The 20810-nt window shown below is 39.8% G+C and overlaps 1 pseudogene; it reads right to left on the bottom strand.

The window, feature by feature from the left end:
* Window positions 1-265: 265 nt before the first annotated feature.
* Window positions 266-20810, bottom strand: part of LOC142542921 (large ribosomal subunit protein uL3-like) — a 37360-nt pseudogene continuing 16815 nt past the window's right edge.

The following is a 20810-nucleotide window of genomic DNA, read 5'->3' on the forward strand; positions in this document are numbered from 1 at the left end:
CATTCACAATTGAAAAACATTTCAAGAATCCATAATTTTATAGGTATATAGATAAAGGGTCGATTTGGTATATAATCTTGATCAATTATTTACTTATTTTATTATAAATTTTTGAAAAAGAGAAATTGCAAAATTAATGTTCAAACTTCAAACATCTAATACAACTTTTACAAAAACTTAGTATGCAAGTGCTCGCACTATAAACCATGGGAAAGACACAATTAAGTTCAAGACCAGTAACATATATATAAGTCGAAAATAAAGGAAAATAAAACCTTCATAATACTAATAGAACGACCCCAATCTCTTCTACTAGGAGGCTTTGACTCGACCATAGAACTTCTGCTTCTCCTGGGGGTTGTCTGGAAACGTCCATGTCCAAACTTGGACGAGGTGTCGACGAACTTGAGCTTAATCTCTTCGAGGGCTACACGAGAGGTCTGGCTGAGGAGGGATTGGCGAAGAGTGACAACCCTTTAATTTTCTTTGGACCAACACAGCAACCCTTGATCATGAGGTAATCGTGTCCTTGACAACACCGTAGTGAGGAAACCCAGCCATGGGTGTAACTGTCACAATTTCATTTGACAAACTTTAGCTCAAAAGAAACAAAAACTTGCTCCCGTAAGGAATTTCTCAATAAAATTAATTAAATAATCATTGGAATCAAGACGTGCATACAGGAGCAGGAGCATGCTAGCTCCACAACTGTAGTTCCGAAACATAAGTTATAACAGTTTAAGCTTGGGTAACATCTTTCAAGTAGTTCTCTCTGTAAAATGAAGTAACATTCAGCAAACACATTCATTACCAAGTACACTTTTATTAGAAAATGTGCCAACTCCATAAAAAACACACTAGAAGAAAAAACTAAGGATTGAAAGTAAATGGAACATATATTGTCAAACAATAATAATAAAAAGCAGTGGGGATGATATTTCAACCTGTCAAACTCAGTACTGGCTGAGTGTTCTTCTTTCCCTGCCTTACCAAGCTTATAAACCTTCTTGTTCATTTCAGTGCGGTGATGGCAACCGTTCTGACCAGCCCTGGCAACCGTGAAGGAAACTTTGGCAGGGTGCCATGCACCAATACAAAGCCACCTTGCGAAGACCCCTGTGAGTTTTGCGAGGAAGACGGGTAACACCCCATCGTGTGACGACACCTTCATAACCTTTCCCCTTGATAACACCAATAATGTCTATAATCTCATCTTTCTGGAAAACAGCATCCACAGGGATCTGCTTCTCAAAAAAGCCATATGCAAAGTCAACCTTCTGAGCAATAGTTCCACCATTCACCTGTATCTCCATCATGCGTGCCTTCTTCTGTTTCAATCCCTTCATCTTTCTAATCTGCATGATGAATACATGGTACTTATATTGTGACTCATTCAATAACCCATGCTTCCACAAATATTGTGCTCAGAGGGACGGCTGCAATCAGTTGACCATCTTTTTCGGGGTCCAAATATAAAATCAATGTAAATTAATTTCTGCTTCTGAACCCTCAAGTCGGAAAATAAAAACCCATATAAATTGGCTGTTGGGTTGAATTCATAGAACAAATTTAAAAAATATGATAAGAGTCCATACCTGGGTGTGAGCCAGCACGCGAATTACGGATGCATACTTTTTCAATTTCTCCAGCTGTGACTGAAGATCTTTTTACCCTCGTCAGTCTCCAATTTCTTTGAATACTTGGTGAAGGCCTTCTTCTTAGACTTGCACCAGTTCTTGTAAAACCTTCTTTTCACTTACTCACTCAGATGCTGAGCCCAAACCCCCTGGGAGTCTTCACATACCCAACCACCCCAACAACCACCATGGGGGGTGTTTCAATTACAGTGACAGCCTCACAAGTTTCCTTCCTGTGAAGTTCTACAATAATCAAATTCAAATCAGATTTCATTTCAGGCATACAGTAACAACTAATAAGCAACTGACAGACATTTAAAGCAGCAGAAGTAAAAAATAAAAGCCAATATGTTTTTAGTTAGAGAGACAGTAAGGTCACAAAAAATAATAGAAATAGCCAAAAAGTTCAAACGAAACTATAATTTTATTGATAAAGTAACATCATATTAACATAGAAAATCTCTCAATTGAACTGTCAATGAAACCAGAATTTGGATTCCAAACAACACTAGGAAATTAAATTTACAGGGTGTTGAGTCATAAATTTTAGAATCAGGAAATATTCTAAAAAACTAAATTAACCCACGAATGATAGCGACTAAAAAAACAAGAGACAAAAGAAAATAGGCGATTTTGATACAAAAAGAACTGCATGGCAACCAAAAAACCACAAACTTTATTGAACTCACTAAAATTAAAAGAAAAGAAAAGAAAAGAAAAAACAAACCGTAAAAATTAGGGAACAAAAAAATTACTTGATCCTGGTTTCTCGACTGCTCTGACAATGTTCGTCATGCCAGCCTTGTAACCCAAAACGGCTGTCAGTTTGCAGGGTTTGCTGGGGTCATCCTTGGGAAATGCCTTCACTGCATGGTTGATGACAAACTAATTAAGTAATCATCAGGAGGAAATATAGAAGCTATAACCAAGCAAACATGATCACAGGGTACGTGAAACGCAGTCATTTGGCAACAACAAATTTGAGGGGTTTTTTTTATATTTAATTTAAAAAAAAATTTCAAAAATATTTCAAATTTTTTTTTTCGCAAAAGTACTTTAATCCGTGCTTGGTAAGCACGGATGCTGCACCGGTGGAGCAATATCCGTGATTACCAAGCACGAAGATGCTCCACGCTAGAGAGCGTGGACGCTTCAGCGCGGACGCTCCGACATGGCGCAGCATCCCCGCTTAGTAAGCGTGGAACTGCCACGTCCCTTCCTTTCCTTTTTTCCTCCCCTCACATTTCTTATCCTCCCCTCACTCTCTCATCTTCATTTCCTCCCGTGCTCTCTCAATTTCATTTTCTCCCTTACTCATCCTCTCTCATTTCTCCTTTTCACAAGATCGAGATGGCAGATAATCGAACACCAGAAGATCTCAATGTCCTCTATTTACAAGCGACACATATGTCATCAACAGTTTCTTCCGTAATAGTTGATGATATTGTCAAAGTGAAGAGGTCAGACAATTTGATTTGGAAGTTATACACCGATAATTACATACACAATCGTGTACTTGCATACTTGAATGATATGAGTTTTTATGGAGTTTTAGAATGTGGTTCACCAATTTTTGATAATCATTTGATTACTGCTCTTGTTGAACGTTGGTGACGCGAGACACACACTTTTCATTTTACATGTGGTGAAACAACAGTCACGTTACAAGATGTTTCAATAATTTGGGGTTTAACAATTGATGGTGAAGCAGTCACTGTAATAGATGTGTCACATAAAGTTGAGGAATGGCAACACATATGTTTGGATTTGTTGGGATTTCTGCCATCATCAAAACATTTGAAAGGTGGTCATTTGTCTATGACTGTACTATACGAGCATTGCATATCTAACCTTGTTAATGATGATACTTCAGAAGTAGATGTTGTCAAATATACCCGGTACATGTGTAGCGTTAATGAATATTGGAGGAATAATGTTCCCTGATTATCAAGGAGGGTCTGCAAGACTAATTTTTTTGCAACTGCTACGGGATATCGATAACGTCAAGTCATATAGTTGGGGTAGTGCAGTTTTAGCATTTCTATACCGTGAATTGTGTAACGCGTCACGTGTAGAGAAAACTACAATGGCTGGACCTTTATATATCCTGCAGGTATAATTAATGTAACGCGATTATTTAACACGATGTATTTGTTAAATTTGTTGATCTATTTTTATTATTATAAGCAGATATTGGCATGGAGCATGATTAAATGTGTTAACCCCGACCGAGATGGGTTAACATTAGTTGTGCCTCCCATTGACCCAGATGCTATTATTCCAGTTTCTCCATATGGTGCACGGTAATATTTAAAAAGTATTGCGATAATATCAATTTTATGTCTTATAATTTTTTGATATGTAATTGTTTTTGTTAAATTGTAGGTGGAAAATTGGATTTAGCTACACACATTCGCCAACACATGCTGTAAGAATTATAAGGGATTCTCTAGATCGTATGAATCATAATGAGGTACTATACAATTTTAATATTTAATAGCAATCAAATGAAGATTTTATTTATTTTGATTAAATGATTTTGTATATTGAAAATATCTTTTTTTTTACAGTTTAATTGGATCGTTTACCCGAAGAATGACATAGATGTGAAGACAATAATTGATTCATACGACAACAAAATTTGGCGATCTGTTTGTCCTCTTATTTGCTTTGACATCGTGGAGATGCATGGTCCTAATCGGGTGATGCGACAATTCCGAAGACGACAATCAATTCCAGTGCCTGCCGTGGACAACGATGACATGCATAATATCACGAGAGCAGGTCATCGAAATACCAATTGGAGAGAATATCATCAAAATTCAATTGAGTTGTGGAATAGTAGGTTGAGGTATGTTGCTAAAGGGGTACGTTACGGGCGATCGATGCAAACTGAAGAAGACTAATTCTAATGGTATAATCGAATAACCGTACGCACCATATCACCTACAATTAATGTCGTTGGTTTTCAACCATATCCGTACATTCCTTTTGCCAGACAAATTAATGTTCAACAAAATTTTAGTACGCCTTCTCATTTTTCTCATCAGTCATCATTGGTGTGGGGAAGTAATATGGTTAGCCAACCAAGTTGATTTGCCGGAACCTTTAATACTATTCCGTCTATTGAGTTGAATACTGCAGGAACCTCTACTACTCGACCTGGTTTGTTCAGTGATTCAGGGATTGCTGACTATCGTTCATTTGGTCAGTAGGATTTTCAAACTCCGTCTTGGTCGAACATACAAAGTTTTACAAATTTGCTTAATGTTGGTCCTCAACATCCTTTGCATGACATTCGACCGCAGAGGGATGTTATTTCACCTATCACTTTTCCAGGTTACTCGAACGAGGAAAATCCTGAAAATGTAGGGTTGCGTAGAGGGATGAGAAGACGCAATCCACCTGATTGTGGAACAGGGAGTCATATGTATCATTTTAATTACGACGATGATTCTTCTGTTTAATTGTAACTATATCATTTCTATTGTTTAACCATTTGCATTGTTGTATCGTCAAATTTTTATTGTTTAATTTGTATCAGTTGTTAATTATGACGATGTACAAAATCACAAGTGCCGGAAAAAAACAAAAATACACAATTAAACAAAGCTATAATATAACATTTTAACATACACGACCAAAAAAAAGTTTTAACATTTACACATCTAAAAACAAAAAAATACACAAGCGAAAGATAAAATGACAAAAAACATAAGTGACGTCTATGTCTTCCAACTTGTTGTTTTTTTTTTCCGTGCTCATCTGCGAAAATTACATAAAAAATTAAAAAGCACAAACTATAGTACATGCAATGTCTCAAACGTACATTAATTAACAAAGAAAATCATGAGATCACATACCTCATTAAGTTATCATCACGACTCATCCTCGTCATTTTCTGGTGGTGTCACTCCCGATTCATCCACATGCTGCTGATAGTCATACTGAAAATGGAACGGAGGAATGAACTGCCGAGGTGGGGGGATGGTTCCTGGGTCAACGCCTCTGTGTAGTAGCATTGTGTGCATCATGGACTCAACATAGGCGATATGCTCATTATAGTTCAAGTTGACTTGTTCCTGATGAGTCATGAATGCAAGAGCCTCATCTAGTTTTTCGTTTTGGGACCGCCTGTACGGTTGTGGGTGATGCGGGACGGCGGTGCTTGATCCACCTGTATCTCCCGCATGCGTACTCAATTCCGCCTGTCGTTTAGCGTATTTACGCTGCAAGTCCTGTCCAAAAATGGGCTTCATTGGTTGCAGCCACTCCTCATTATCACGGAACACAACCCCTGCCAGCGCACACAACTCTGATATGATAGTTGGAAAGAAAAGTCCGATGTGTCTATTATGAACGCTCATCGTTATTTGAGAATTGATGAGCTTTCCAACATTGATGTTGTAACTCTGACATAACGCATATAGCACAATGGCCCGCTCCTTTTGGACTTCACTCTTGTGTGAGACCGACATCAATCTCCTTGTCAAAAACAAATACTAGAGGGCGTTATCGGCCGTCAGATACTTCTCGTCAAAACAGCTCGGTGACCCCCCTACTGGTTTCCAGATAGCCCCTGGATGACACAGGGTGTTGATTATAATAGAAACATCAGGGTTAGCAACCAAAGCTTAGAAAGCGGAATCATTGACTTCGGGTGTTTCTAAAAATGCATTGGTTGTACCAGAATCAAACGACACAAGTTTACCCCGAACAAAGGAATTGTCATCCGTCCTCTCACCCGCGTTTGCATAAAATTCTCGCACCACCGAAACCACCGCCACTCTAGGTTGAGCTCCGAATTTTCCCCATCCCCGCCTCTCCAACCCCACAAAAGGCCTTACGTATCGATTTTCACGTTGTCTATGAAATCCCCGCTCGGTAATCGGGTTTCTATGAATTTTGGCATGGTCATACCGAGCCCGAGCCACCTCACTGACAAATCGAGTGCGATCGAAAGAAGAAGACGAAGAGCTAGGATTACCTTTCACCTTCTTGGGAGCCATGTTAGTTAAGATGATTGGAGTGTTGAATTGTGATTTGTAAGGGAGTGATGGAGAGAAAAATTTGAGAGAGAGATTTGGAGAGATAGAGAGTTGATATTTTTTGTGGAGAATTGGATGAGGATAAGGGGAAGGGGAAGAAATATAATAGAAAGGGATGGGGGGAGTAGGGGCTCGCGCCCGAGCGGTACGCTGGAAAATTTCCAGCGCATGTGGCGCCCGGGCGGTTGATTCCTACCGCTCGGGCGCCGACGAGCGGTAGATTTTTACCACTCGGGCGCGACATGTGCATTGGAAATTTTTCCATCGCACCTGGCGCTAGAGCGGTAGCTTTGTACCGCTTGGGCACGAGGTTTGGTGGAATTTTTTCCACTAGATTTCGCGCCCGAACGGTAGAAAACAACAACTTATTTCTACAAGCTTTATTTTTTCCTTTTCAACAAATATAAACAACAATTTTTGTTTAACATATCAAAGTGTTTTTACAATTTAACAAAATACATCATCGATGTTGTCTGTCTCTAACTACGGGCCTGTCCATCTCATTTCTCATTCGAGTCGTTCTGTCCCTACCAACCCTTCTTCTTTCACGTGTAACTGGGTTGTGGTGCAACTCGAAAGTTGGAGGATCCCAGTATCGATCATCTGCAAGAGGTTGAAATCTCCCCTCGTACGTTGCTACGTACTCAGCTATGTTATACCATGACTGCACAAGTGTTGTCAGATCTAAGGAGTGCCACTTAGCGGTGCAAATAGCATGGGAACATGGGATACCAAAAATTGTCCATTTACCACATGAACAATCACTCGTTGATAGCTTCACCACCTGCATATGTTGGCCACGACTTGGTCTTCCAACAGTTGCAACCGATGCACTCTGCTCACGTACATCATATTTGGCAACCCGATGTTCACTCGATTTTCTAGCACATTTCTCATACTTCCGACATGCATAATCTGACCACAATTGATTGTCCTCAACCATACGACCACCTCTTGTCACACGTTCAATGAAATATTGTATGCACCTCAGAAGTGTCAACTGTACTATGTCAGATATAGGAAGTCTACGAGCACCCTTCAACACACTATTTAAACACTCCGACATATAAGTTGTCATCACCCCACGACGCCAACCACCGTCATGAGCCAAAACTCTATTTTTCTTTTGCAATTCCAGCCAAATATCGGTGTGCCAAAATGTTTTTTTTTTTGATTGCCTCCATTATTGCTTCAAACTTACAAATTTGATTTTGTGTGCCTGCAGCCCAGCATAAATCTTTCAAATGCACGTCTTTGAATTTTGCGTTAAAGTTTGAACAAACATGTCTCAAACAATAACGATGCACACCGTAAGGAGGTTGAAAATATGGTAGATCTTCAGTTGCACGCACGATTCCCTTATGCCGATCAGAAATAAGACACACACCATTTTCACCACGAACAACATGTCTGTCGAGGTTCTCCAAGAACCATTTCCACGAATCTGTTGTTTCTTCATCCACAATAGCAGATGCTAGCGGTAGAACCTGATTGTTCCCATCCAGAGTGAAACCGATCAACATTTTGTGCTTGTATTTGGTATACAAGTGTGTACCATCAACACTAATTATTTTCTGGCAATGCCGAAACCCATCAACACACGGCCTGAATGCCCAAAAAACATAGTTCAGTGTCTTACTCATTTCAGTGTTGTCTCTGAGATGCTTTCACTCCAAAACTGTGCCCGGATTATATTTGGACAAAGCACACATATATTTTGGAAGTAATTGAACGGAGCTCTCCCATGTACCATAAGAAATTTTGATACGTGCAAGATTTGCACTTAATTTATATAAGAATCCATTTTGAATTATGTTAGTTTCGAACATAATTATGCGGTTTTTGTTCGTTTTTGTTGTCACTACAGGAGTTGAGGAAAATAGTGCAAAGATGCAAGATAACACACCAAGAAGTGCACACCATCGGACAGAGGTGCGCGCGTGGCTGCGCCACTTCACGTGCAGCCGCGCACGCATACATGCAAGACATCGACCAGAGAGTTGCGCGCGGCCGTGCCACTTCACGCGCACCTGCGCGCTCTGAAATGCCAGAAGATAGACAGAAGCTTGCGCGCGGCCGCACGACATCACGCGCAACCGCGCGCACAGAAGCAACATGAAGACCCGAGAGGCGCGCGCGGCCGCGCCACTTCATGCGCAACCGCGCGCGCCGTGCGTCCAGAAAAGTATAAAAGCCGCGAGTTAGGTCAAAAACGGGGATTGGCCGCCTTGGGAAAGAATTATACTTGAAATTCAGCCGCACTAGGCGAAGAAACATACGACGCAGCCGTTTTTCAAGAGGAAAGACACGAGGGAACAAGATCAAAGAAAAAGAACGACGAATCTGGGGACAAAGACGCCACTTCCGATTTGTTATAAGATTTTTTCATCTTTATTTTCTATTGTGTCGATGTCTAAATATTCAAACATGTTTTGCTTTTATTTAAAATTCGTCATGAACTAATTTTCTAATCTAGAGAATGACGTAACTTTGTTGATACGATGAATTGACGCAGTGGTTTATTTGATTGAATTCTGCCCTTGTTTAATTGTGTTCTCTGTGTTATTTTACTGGAATTTACTGTCCATAAATTGTGTGTGTGTTTGATTAATTCTACAACTCGGGAGAGGGAGTAGAATTATAGATTATTAGAGACACATCGTTGAATGTTTATATCGTTTGGAAGGCGTATAACTTTAGTAAGGCTTAGGTAAGAACATTGTTTGCATTTATCAAAAACTTAGATTTTATTAGGAATAATTGAATCGAAGTTTGATTGATACATTTTATTCGTCACTTGGGAAAGGAAGAATAAAATAATTAAGTGTTCTTAGTCAATAAATAATTTGAATTCATGAAAATAAATTAAACTGGGAATAATCATTGTGGAAACTTGGTGAAATCATTTCTCTAGATATTTTCTCTCATTGTTATTTCTCAACTCGGTGATTTGATTATTTATTTGTTTTCAATTAATTCGTTTAAGTAAACCAAATCTCTTTTAATTTTTCTAAATACAGTTGAGAATATTTTACTTACAAGCATTGATATAATTTTAGTTTACACTCCTCGTGGGATCGACACTCGTACTCTACTTACATTTTACTATAACTTGATATCGTGCGCTTGCGAGCAATCAAGAAAACACGCAAAAAGTATTTGGCGCCGTTGCCGGGGAGTGTCAAAATTGAAATTTATATCAGTATTGTTACCAATTAGTCTAGATTTTAATTTAGAGTTTTATTTTATTTTTATTTTTATATTTATTGGGTTGTTCATTTTTTCTGCTCGACAGTGTATGCTAAGATCGCAAAACTCAGACTTGCTGATTTTTGACCCGAAGATCAAAAGAACTGTGAGAAGATTAAGAAAAGCAAGAAGGGAAGAGATCCAAGCAATGGCTGAACACAGAGAGAATGACAGACATAATCCGCAAGAGGCTATACCAATCAGAGATCAATTCCGACCAATGATCAACACTCATTATTCTGGCATCGCTCGAGGGACCATAAATGCCAATAATTTCGAGCTGAAACCCGCTCTTATCAATATGGTTCAACAAAACAAGTTTTCTGGAACCGCTACTGCATATCCTCATCTACATCTCAGAACATTCCTTGAAATCACTGACACGGTAAAAATAAATGGTGTTTCTGATGATATAATTCGATTGCGCTTGTTTCCATTTTCTCTCAGGGGCCAGGCAAGAGGATGGCTCCAATCGCTTCCCTTGGGAAGTATCACAACATGGCAGGAGCTGGCGACAAAATTTCTTTCTAAATATTTCCCCCCTGCGAAGTCTGCGCAATTGAAGATTGAGATCAGTACTTTCAGGCAAACTGACTTTGAGCAGCTCTATGGGGCGTGGGAAAGGTACAAGGAGTTGTTGCGGAGGTGCCCGAATCATGGTTTTGAAGACTGGGTACAAATCGAGCTTTTCTATAATGGGTTGAATGGTCAGACATGTACAACAGTGGATGCAGCGGCAGGTGACACAATCTTTGCCAAATCTCCTTCTCAAGCCTATGACTTGCTTGAGCAGATGACTATTAATAGCTACCAATGGCCGTCTGAGAAATCAGGAGTACCGAGGACAGCTAGAGTTTATGCTGTGGATCCTATCACATCACTCACTGCGCAAGTATCAGCATTGACTACACAGATCGTAACTATGAATAAAGTGAGTACATCAAACACTGAGGGACCATCGTTTGTTGTTGAAGAATCACAAATTCCTGAAGAAGTGCAATATATCAACAACAAGAACTTTGGAGGCTATGGAGGATATCGAGGTAACCCTCCCCCTAACACTTACCATCCTAGTTTGAGAAACCATGTAATATCCAAGCTTGGTGAAAGGTACAGTTTAAGATTTCTTATGTTTATGGACTATTTGGTCAAGTCTAGATTCCAGTCCAGATTATGGATCGCAAAGTTAAAGTATTGAGAAACAAAGAGATCGGCATTGTTAAAGTCCTTTGGAGAAATCAATTGATTGAAGAAGCCACGTGGGAACCAGAGGATGAGATGAAAGGAAAGTATCCTGAGTTGTTTGCGCAGTGACGTCAATTTCGGGGACAAAATTCCTCTAAGGAGGGGAGATTGTAATATCCAAGCTTGGTGAACGGTACAGTTTAAAATTTCTTATGTTTATAGACTATTTGGTCAAGTCTAAGTATAGTTTTGATGTTAAGAATTTGGATTTATGATTTCTAGTATTGTGGAATATAGATGGTGTGTAGTCATAGTGTAGCGTCGTTACGATTTAAATCATGATAATTTGTATGTTGAGCCAATTGGTATGAGGTCTATTGGAGTAGTTAGACAAGACATAGTGGTGCAACTTTCATGTTGAGAGTGTTGCCGAATTATGAGGAGAAGTGACGTTGCGATTCGATTTTATTTGCAAAGAGTATATTGTTGGCTACAGAGGAGAATGCACCCGCACTCCATTATGCAGTGCACCTGCGGTAATTGGACAGAAGGGTCAGTGCACCCGCACTGGAAAAGGCACCTCACCCGCGGTGTTTGGGCAGAGGCGACACCGCACCCGCGGTAAAAACTTAGTGCACCCGCGGTCGACGTTTTCAGATTTTCGGATGATGTCCAGTACACGCAGCGCACCCGCGGTCCAAGGCTTAGCGCACCTGCGGTGCATGTACAGTAAAGACGTGTTTTCGAGATTTAAGTGATTAAATACAAGATTTGGTTCACTTCTCTCTCATTTCTCTCCTCTACTTCTCGATTTCTTCAGCAAGGGAGACTAGGGTTCCTACTTTTCCATCTTTGATCCTTTGATTCAAGCTTATTGTTGGATTATTGAAGTGAGAACTGAAAGGGATCGATTTTAGGTGACCGAAAGCGCAACGGAAGTTCAAAATATTGATTTTCAAGAGGAAAAATTTCAGCCACCTTGTACTAGTGTGTAGCAAATACAAAACACAAAAATGACATTCATAGTGTGTTTAGAAATGTACCTATCAATCACAAATGATTGATGATGGCTCCAACTTAGTTGTCAAGCAACCAAGCTCTTCAATAGCAAGACAATCTTCAAGCTTCACTTTGAGCCCACCTTGCTCAAATATTAAGCCCACCACCAACTAGTTAGAACCACTCTAATTTTGCACTAGAAAAATTAGAGCATTTTTCTTTGAGAAGTGTATTTTTTCCTCAACAATTGAAAAACAAGAATAATGGAGAAAAACAAGAGAAATTTCGGCCAAAATGCTCAAAGGAGGAAGGAGAATGAGTTTTCTTGGTGTTGTAAAAAGTTGAGTTAAGCATGTGCATGCCATGCCTTGGTTATACAAAAAGTTGTCTCCCAACTCTTCACCTCCCCATGCACATTCTATTTGGGCTTGTAACAAGTACAAGGCCCATGGACTTTTATTTAAATGTCTCAAACACATTTGAGACCATTTAAAGTTTACTTGATTTTACTCAAGGCCACTAGTTTAATAATTATTTCTAATTGGGCTCTACAAGGTCCAATGATGTTTAATTAATTCAACACTTGAATTAATTTAATTATTTGGACTCTACTAGGCCCACTAGTGTTTAATTAATTCAACACTTGAATTAATTTAATTTAGTCCATAATAATGTTCATGAAAATCACAATTTTCAAATACATTACTCCTTTGGCCAACTTTTAATTTAGGAACACTTCCTCAAATTAAAAGTTATATTCTCCTTATAGAAGTTATACTTCTATTTTTATTAACGCTTATAAACTCCTTTATAAGCCGTTCAACACATTGAACTATTTAACTTCTCAACGGGATCTAGAAAGCTAGCACTTGTGTGGCCCTCAATGGTTCATTGATACAACTAGCCGTGGGTACACATCTCCATGTGATTCGGACTAAACATGTCCTTATACGAGCATATCCCAATTGCTCCATTCTTACTTATCAACTCCTTGATAATAAGAACGTCAGAACTCAAGTCTGATAGTACCCAACCAATCATGTTAAACGCCTAGCAGCATCGCTTACATGATTCCCTAGGTATCAAATGATAGTGCCTGCAAGAACCATTCAATTATGGTTAGCGTACAGTACGGTCCCTTCAACTCATATATCCCGACCGATTCGACAATCGTTGGTTTATCGAGAGTTGTCAATGAATCGATACTATGTGTCATGTCGTAATTGCATCGATGGTGTAATCTATGAAACCCCTTTCATAATTACCACCATACTCTGATCAGAGATTTCAACCTACATACACATGAAAACACATAGGATATCCATACCCGAAGGTAAGCGGTGAATCCCCGACTACAATGCATCGACTCCTATATGTTTCGACAGAACACCCAACCTTGCCACCTGATGACCCTATGAGAGTCGGTAAACAAGTCAAAGTGTAATTCTAGCACATAGAGTCTCAATGTTGTCCCGGGTCATAAGGACTAATGGTGTACAACCATAAACTAGGACGTTTCCACTCGATAAGTGAGAACCACTTGGAAAGTCCTTTATGGAGGGCTGTTCAGTGCACTCTACCAGGATCACCTATCTGCATGCTCGGACATCACAATGTCCCCTACCAATGAAACATGGTACTCACATCGCAGATACTAGTCTCGAACTCGAGCGGCCTATATCCTTCTTAGCGGCGGCTGAATCGACTAGGAACTGTTTAGAATATACAGTATTCCAAATATGAGTTTCATGATACTCATCATATGAGCATCTCATATTCTTTCTACTATGTGTATATTCAAGGGCTTTATCTATGCAACTAGCATGGGTATTCAGATAAAGATGTGCCAATAATAATTTCAAATATTATTAAAATAAAGATTGTTTATACATAGAGTTTCATTGTGAACACTCGGCCAACACTTGGCTCGACGGGCACCTACTCTAACAAGAACAAGGTTCTTTTGGGTTCAAGGAGCTAAGGTAAGTTTGTGGTTTAGTTATTCTTGGATTATGGTGTTGGAGAAATTATGAGATTCATTATTGTGTCGGTTTTATGGATTTTATGGTATGGTTGTTTGATTATTGGGTTGTTGATGGTGCAATACATGGTTTATTGTTGTAGGTTTTGTACCAAGAGATTAGATTCAAGGTTTCTATTGGTTGTAAGTGGAATTCATTTCTTGTGCTCACATGATGTATATGTATGGTATTTCAATGGTTTTACTATGCTATTCCCTTCCATTTGATTCATGTTATGTATTGATACACTTTGTTGTATATTAGAGGCATTTTTATGTCTCAATTATGTAAAGGGAATACAAAAGAATAGAGTATTCAAAGTGTTTGATTTAATGACAAAGAGAAAGTTCAAATTGATTTATTGGATTGATAAAGAGATAGTTAGAGATTGCATGCAATTAGTTGATCAACGACCATAGGCTTATATCCCAACAGAGTAATCGATTTATATCGATGGGATATAGGTACAGAGACAGAGATACTATTGAAATATCAATTCATCAGAGAAAAGAGAAATACCATCGTTATTGCTATGTTCTACTATATTATTCATGTTTCAAGAGTCAGATGGTATTTAATGATTTCAAAGCCATGTTTTACAGAGTATGATATGTATAGATTGTTATGTAAGAGTTCTACTTGCTGAGTTTTATACTCATTTCAGTTATTTCATGTGATGCAGATAAGAGTGACGGGCCAGGACGTTGATTGGAGCCGAGGTCATATGCATAGAAGATGGAAGGAAGAAGGCTATTTTGCTAGCATTTTGACATGATCAAAAATGATATTTTGTATTTTGAGGCAACACTTATTTGATCATGTATATACTTTTGATTGTATATTTTGAAAATGTGTTTATGTCAAGAAAATTTTAAATCCTTCCTCCCTTCTAATAAATTTTAGAAAAATTCCGCTGTTATTTTATGAAATCGGTCAGAGGTGTTACATTTAGTGGTATCAGAGCAACGTTCTTCGGACCAATGCATATGACTTCCTCTACTTTCAACAGTCCGGGTATGTCTTCTTCTACATCTATTTATTGTTATTGGTTGATACGTATTATATGAGCACATTGTAGGAGTTAATGCCTCCTAAGAGAAAGGCTTCAGAGGGTGAGGATAGCGCCTCATCGAGATTTATCGACGAGTTCGGAAAATTACTGAAAAAGCAAGCCAAGGTTCACAGTGAACAGATTCAACAGTTGCTCTGTTTGCAAGGTTCATGTCAAGGTAGAGGCCAAGGGAGAGGCCAAGTGGTTCAAGCAGTTGGGACTGATGGGATCTTTACTGCTTTTAAGAGGATGGATCCGCCTGAGTTTGCAGGAAGCACTGATCCATTGGTGTCTATAGAGTGGATTAAAGCACTTGAGGCGATATTTGATCATCTCAAATATGAAGACAAAGACAGAGTTGGTTGTGCAGTATTCATGCTAGTCAAAGTTGCACGTATTTGGTGGAATGCTACCAAGGTAAGTGTTGATGTTCCGGCATTGAAGTGGCAAGATTTCACTGATCTTTTCTATGACAAGTATTTCCCGGATGCACTTCGAGCTCAGAAGGTGACTGAGTTTTTAGAGCTTCGTCAGGGAGGTTTGAATGTTGACGAGTATATTTTGAATTTTGAGGAGGGTTGTCTGTTTGCTCCTTATATTGCCTCCAATGACAAAGACAAGGGTGCTCATTTCATTAGAGGACTTCGAGCAGAGATCAGAAGGGACATCAATATGTCTAAGGCGGTGACATTTAAAGAGATTGTGGCTAAGACATTGTTATCCGAGCAAGATGAGAAGGACATTGCTGGAGAGAGACAAGAGAGGCAACAGGCTATCGCTCAAAGAGGTCAAGGTTCGAGCCAAAGAGGGAAAGGCAATTTCAAGGGGAAAGGCAAGATAGAGCCGAGTTCTAAAGCACCGACAGTTCCATTTGATCCTGAGAATCCGTTGTGTCCCAAGTGCAGTAGGCATCATAGGGGAGAGTGCAGATTTGGTACTCACACTTGCTACCGTTGTGGCACTGCAGGCCATATTGCCAAGGACTGTCCGAGAGGATCGAGTAAAGAGAAGGTGCAGGGTCGCAGCTTCACCATGACGAAGGAAAGTATAAACCATGATTCTTCTGTGATCTCTAGCACTATTTTAATTTCAGGCAGAGTAGCTACGACATTGATTGATACATGTGCTACTCATTCTTTTATGTCTGAACTATTTTTGAGATCTTTGGGTTTAGTTCATTCTGTTCTTCCCCTCCAGTTTAATGTTGTATTGCCTTCTGGGGATGTGTTATGACTGACGTCTATTGTGTATGCGTGTTCTGTTCAAATTGATGAGCGAGTGGTTTATGCCGATTTGATTGTTATTTCGATGGTTGCGTTTGATATTATACTTGGCATGGATTGGCTATCAACTTACCGTGCAGTGATTGATTACGTTGCCAAGACGGTGAAATTTGCAGATGATGGAAATAAGGAAGGTATGCTCGCCAGTGCAGGTACTTCACTGGCCCTACCTTTTATTTCATGTCTTGAGGCTAAGAGGTTGTTGTGTAGAGGTTGTGATGGGTTTTTGGCTTCGGTTGTGGATATAGATAGAATTGTGAAGTTGAATATTGATGATATTAATGTGGTGAGAGAGTTCCCTGATGTATTTGAGGATGATGTGCCAGGTTTACTGCCGGACAGAGATGTAGAGTTTGTGATCGATTTAGTCCCCAGGACGGTTCCAATTTCTAAGGCTCCGTACAGAATGGCCCCGAGAGAGATGAAAGAGTTGAAGACGCACTTGCAGGATCTATTAGATAAAGGTTTTATACTGCTGAGTTCTTCGCCTTGGGGAGCTCCGGTTCTTTTCGTCAAGAAGAAAGATGGGTCTTTGCGGCTTTGCATTGATTACAGAGAAATCAACAAAGTGACGATCAAGAATAAATATCCGTTGCCACGAATAGACGACCTTTTTGATCAACTGCAGGGGGCTACAGTGTTTTTGAAGATTGATCTGCGATCTGGCTATTACCAGTTGAAAGTTAGGGAGTCTGATATCCCTAAGACGGCATTCCGGACCAGGTATGGTCATTACGAATTTCTTGTGATGTCGTTCGGTCTGACTAATGCTCCTTCAATCTTCATGGATCTTATGAACCGGGTGTTCAAGCCGTATTTGGATAGCTTTGTCATTATTTTCATCGATGATATATTGATTTATTCCAAGACCAGAGAGCTTCATGCAGAGCACCTCAGAGTTGTTTTTCAATTGTTGAGAGAGAAGAGGTTGTATGCTAAGTTGAAGAAATGTGAGTTCTGATTCGAGCAGATTTTTTTCTTAGGCCATATTGTCTCGAAGGATGGTTTAACTGTTGATCCAGCAAAAATCGAGGCGATACGGAAGTGGCCTATCCCTACCACTGTATCAGAGGTACGCAGTTTTCTTGGTTTTGCGGGTTATTATTGTCTTTTTATTTCAGATTTTTCCAAAATTGCCCTGCCGTTAACCAATCTGACGAGGAAGACTGTGAAGTTTGAGTGGTCCAATGAATGTCAAAGTGGATTTCAAGAGTTGAAAGATAGGTTGACGACAGCTCCGGTACTTGCATTGCCCAGTGGTTCAGAGGACTCTGTTGTTTATACCGATGCGTCGAAGAAGGGCCTCGGTGCAGTGCTGATGAAACGTGGAGAGGTTATAGCCTATGCTTCTCGTCAGTTGAAGGACTACGAGAAAAATTATCCTACGCATGATCTGAAAATTGCAGTTGTGGTTTTCGCTCTGAAAATCTGGAGACACTATTTATATGGCGAAAAGTGTGAAATTTTCACGGAACACAAGAGTTTAAGGTATTTGTTTTCTCAGAAAGAACTCAATATGCGGCAGAGACGGTGGTTAGAGCTTGTCAAAGATTATGATGTGACGATTAGTTACCACCCTGGGAAGGCGAATGTTGTAGCGGATGCATTGAGCCGTAAGTCGAGTTCATCTTTGAGTTCTATGATCCAGAAACCGTTGTTGTTAGAATTGCAACGAGAGGAGATAGCTTTGGTGGTTCCGGGAACCATTGCTCGCTTTTCAGCGTTGATCTTTCGGGCTACATTGACGGATAGAATCCGTAGAGAGCATGTAGAACCCGTATATCAGTAGACGTATAAGCCATGCATAATTCTAGATTTTTAAATTTAATTGACTTCATTGCATGATTATTTTAAATGCATTTGTTTGAAGTTAATTATTTTATTATTTCAGTTCTGTAGTTTGATCTTTAGCATTTCAGTTATTTCAGTGAGGCCGGACCGGAGTTGGAGTTTTGAGATAGAATTTAAGATTCGAGAAATATTTCCAGAGGTTAATTTAGCTAGCAACCAAGTTCATTTAAGTTAGCAAGGGAGGTTTGAGGATTTAATTTAATTATTTGAGGTGATTAAGAAATGAACTCATTTAAGTTATTTAATTAAGGGGTTAGCTCACTAAAATTATTTAAAGGATTAGTAAGGCTTTCAAGGATTATTATTTGACTAGATAATCAACATTTCCCTTTATTTTATCATGCATTTTTCGGCCACCCTTAGTGCTAGAAGATTCATTTTCCAACTCATCAACTTTGATCAATTCTTTGCATGTAATTAGTAGGATAATTCTAGGATTTTTGGGAGCACAATTTAATTAATTAATGGACATATCCTAGACTAGAAAATAAGCAAAATTTCGGCCACTACCTCCTAGAAGCATCCACCAACTCATTTGATATCAATTCAAAATTTAAAATTCAAAGGGGAGTGGACTTGGTCTTGATTCTTTCTTATATTGTGCACCCTTCTCCTCACCCCTCATAACCATTTTTCCCCCCCTCTCCTTTTCGAAAATTCAGAGTGAATTCACACTCATTTTCAGTAGAAAAATCGTGAGGTACCTAGCCAAAAAGAAGAGAGAAAAATCGAGAGCAAGGTAAGGTAGAAAAGAGAAGCGCTCCACCTCCTCCGTGCCGCGTCGTCGTCGTTTCGTTCGTTTTCTTTCGAAACGAAACCAGGCATGTCTAGACTTCTTTCAAACCTCAATCAAGTCATATTATCATTTATTTTTTCAGTACATGATCATGTTTATTCAAGTAAAAATCGAGATTCAAGTCAAAACATTTTGAAACCACACATGCAGAATTTTCGATTTCCTTGGCAAGCTTCACGATTTCTTTTGGTTTGTGAGTTTCAGGTATTGGATCGACTCCAGGCTCCCAAGGCGGCTTGTATACATGTAGTAGGATGCATTAGGACCATGTTGGTCCATTCAAACCAGCCCCATGCTTGCTGGAAATTCAGAATGACAGCAAGTCCCCATAGATGCAGAAATGTTGTTCGAAAAATTCAGTTTGTTGTCATGGAGGAAGGATCTGATCTTGGCTGTCCCAAGGGCCTATAGCCATGGTTGGATCACTTCCCTAGCAAGTCTAAGACGTGACTAAGTTGCCCTTTTGGTGGCTTGGTCCATGGTTTATCGGTTTTTAATCAAAACGTCAAAATAGCCCCTTTCCCCATTCGGCTTCTTCATTGGTTCAGCTTATGGTTTCGGTTTTTGGTTGCTTGGTATGGATCTTGGTTGGCCTATGGCCCATAGCCATGGTTCATACCATGCTCCTAGATGTCTAGATCATGCCATGGTCAATCAAATGGCCACTGGAATGACGCAAGACATCGATCATAGCATAAACACTACACACGCATTCAAGATGCTCTCGGTTGGACCCTTCGGTTGAGTTATGGTGTGATGCGGATTGTGGCTGGCCTAGGGCCCTTAGCCATGGTTCAAATCATTCCTTGGGATGTTGGTAAGAGTCTCTAGTCGGTGGTTCACGCCCCTAATGGCCGATAGCCTCGAAACCAACGCAAGTCTTGTAGTTGCGCAGCTGCTGGAAATTACAGCAAGTTGCTGTGTCGGTTCAGAGGCTCGTTCGAGATCTTGGTTGGCTTTTAGCCCATGGCCTTGGACTGGACAGTGCCTCATTGAGTTGGGAAGGTCATGTTTTTGACCGTTCGTCATTCGGATCATTTTTGAGGTCGTACGAGAATTTACGGTGCAATGTGCCAAATTGACTCTCGAAAGAGCATTTCGTGTTTTGGCCTCCATTCCACCTAGATTTCGACCCTATCATTTTAGGAACATTATTTTATGATTTTTCAGCGTATTTTAATCATGACTATACGTCGGTTCAGTGTCGGTTCAGGTTGGCTCGGAGTCATGATTAAATGCGAAGTCATTAGGCGTCATAGTCGCATCTTTTGAACGTAAATTGCATAGTTGGTCATGTTTAAGCTATTGCATATTTTTCATGGCACAGTTAGGTTGCAGCGAGCCTGGGAACGATCCAATCCAATCCAGTTGGTAAAATTTACAGGAATTTTCATTACGCCAGTTAATTATTTTACGTGCATTAAACAGAAAATGATTATTTTTGAGATTTATGCGATATGGCTTGTGGTTCATTCACTATGTGGGAGTGTTATTTTATACGGTCGCCAGTGACCGATCAGTTCAGTTTGGTACCACCCGGTCGCCAGTGACCGGCCAGCTCAGTTCAGTTTCAGCCTCCCCGGTAGCCAGTTACCGATCAGTTCAGCTTAGTGCAGTGGCCACAGGCGTAAAACATAATCTCAACAGAAAATTTTACCAGATATTTCAGTACAGGCTCCAAGGAGAAAAT

Source organism: Primulina tabacum, chromosome 1, assembly GCF_025594145.1.
Source record: "Primulina tabacum isolate GXHZ01 chromosome 1, ASM2559414v2, whole genome shotgun sequence".
NCBI lineage: Eukaryota > Viridiplantae > Streptophyta > Magnoliopsida > Lamiales > Gesneriaceae > Primulina > Primulina tabacum.